The sequence below is a fragment of the Pundamilia nyererei genome, unplaced genomic scaffold (assembly GCF_000239375.1).
Source record: "Pundamilia nyererei isolate P.nyererei 1_Seehausen unplaced genomic scaffold, PunNye1.0 scaffold00013, whole genome shotgun sequence".
Lineage (NCBI taxonomy): Eukaryota > Metazoa > Chordata > Actinopteri > Cichliformes > Cichlidae > Pundamilia > Pundamilia nyererei.
In genome coordinates, this window is record NW_005187414.1 from 340551 (window position 1) to 342725 (window position 2175).

The following is a 2175-nucleotide window of genomic DNA, read 5'->3' on the forward strand; positions in this document are numbered from 1 at the left end:
GTCCTGGTCAACCACCCAAACATCAATAACGGGAACCTTATACAGCGCTTCCCTATACACGTCGAACTCCCGCAGGCACAAAGAAATTACGGAGGCTATCACTTATCACCTGACCAAAGATATGGCTCCATCAACACTGTGCAAAACAAGAGATTTAGGAAAATGATCAACACCCTAGACAAACGCTACACAGTCCCGCAACTATTTTTCTATTGTTGCACTACCTGCTCTATACACGCAGCGTCGAGCAACGGTGGAGACGGAATTTCAAGCAGTACAACATTTGGCAACGACAAAACGTGAGACATTTGTTGTTTTTATGTTTATTTATTGTTTTTATGTTCAGTCTCAACTGTTACGAAGTTGATGTGCAGTTAATAAGTGCAATAAATATTTATACTGGAAAAGAGAATCGTGAGAAAATCGTGATCTCAATTCTAAGCCAAAAAATCGTGATTCTCATTTTATGCAAAATCGTGCAGCCCTAGTTTAAACCACACTCAGTTACTGAATGAAGGAAATGTACAACAGGACGTCCCTCAGAACTAGTTTGATGTGAACTTTATGGTGTGCAGCTTTGCACAGTAAATACACAATCTACAGTTAAACGCAGAGCTACATGCCTTACCTGCAAGATGACAATGCACCGTGCTCTGCATTTGTTTATGCGGTCACACTCTCAAAGCCCCCAGAGACACCGGTCAATCTGTGGACACACAGACAAGATTGCTCTGAAACACAGTACAAAACAAAATGAAAAGAATCGGCTCCTTTGGAAAGAAACGACTCCACTGAGTTAAAGATCAGCAGCAAGTGCTATCCATCTATGCCTTAAATAGGAAAGACTGCTGGTGCCAATTTTCCTTGAAAATCACTGCTGGAAATAAGCTTGTAAAGGAATCCACGGAAGAATTTTTTTTTTTTTAAGTGTAAGACAATAAAAGAGAGTCTGGTAAAAAAAAAATTAAAACACAGAGACCGAAATAGGCAAAATCTACAAGTCTGTTCCTTCCCCTCGACCTCGAAGCTGAGAGGTCACACCACTCGCGGGTCTGTTAATAAGGTCTGCAAAGGTCACTTTATTGTGAAGATTAGGCCCACTGACAGAAAAATGCAGCTTCATACTGCAGAGATTTTAGGTGATGATTTAACAGGTACAGAGAAGATTAGACAAGAAGGCCGGCTAGCAGGAAGCAGGACAGGAAGGCATTATCCTGCCCCGTGACGCCGGTCCTGGGAGGTTAGCAGGTAGCCTAGAAACAAGGTCATGATATGACCTTGAGTATGTGCAAGGGCTCAGCAGAACAGAAGGCCATTCAAAGGCAGCATATGGTTCACATCAGCAGTTCCTAAGGTGTGTGTCGATAGAGAGAAGATGAAGACAGTGGTCGCCACAGAGGGGGTTAAATATGGACGGACGAGGAAGCTTTTAGTCCGTTTTGAGCAACGGGCTCGGGTTAGACGGACCCATTTATCCCAACATAACAGCTCAAAGTTTCTCCCCACACTCCAACACTGGAGGGGTAGCATTTACCCCCTCACACTGAGAGCAGTCTTTAAAACAAAACTCTTTTCTACCTCAAAGCTTCGGAAAGGCCCAAAGACAATCAAAGCATCGATTCTTCTCAATAAAGAACATCCTTCCTGTTTTTGTCATTTAAATACAGATATGAAGACGCTTCACTGCAAATGTTAAAAATCAAAATCTCGAGGTTCAGTTTGTAAAAATTCTGCCCTTTGTCATCACGCTGTTGCCTTTTCCCCTGTTGCTTACTGTGATCATGTGACAGCCTGTTGGTGTGGAAAGAGCTCAGACATGCAAGTATCTCACAGGCAATTCCCATCAACCCCAGGTCGCCGCTAGGCCTTCGCCAAGCATGCATACACCAATTAATCCGATGGCTCGAGTCACAGTCAACTTTCATTTCCAAAGAAGTCGCTCGAATCCAAGGGAGGGATCTCCCTCCCAGTACCTCGCAGTTTCTCCAAAATATCAAGTGTAACGTGGTTAAAGGACCAGGGCGCCTGACTGCAGCTTCATAGACAATGAGCTATCAGAATTAGTTTAGACTATGGAGCCTGAGTGTGTGAATAAAACACAGGAAACCAAAGTAGAGCTCAAAAATATATATATTATGTTTGTTTTGAGAAATGTATAGACAGATGTACAAAAAA

The 2175-nt window shown here is 42.9% G+C and overlaps 1 protein-coding gene across 2 annotated transcripts in view; it reads right to left on the reverse strand.

The window, feature by feature from the left end:
* The window catches only part of disp1 (dispatched homolog 1 (Drosophila)), a 123018-nt gene that overhangs the window by 73954 nt on the left and 46889 nt on the right, over positions 1 to 2175 (reverse strand). For both annotated transcript variants that reach the window (XM_005724780.1, XM_005724782.1), the window contains one exon: positions 629 to 706. The gene's annotated coding sequence lies outside the window, so the exon portion shown is untranslated. The remainder of the gene's footprint in view (positions 1 to 628; positions 707 to 2175) is intronic.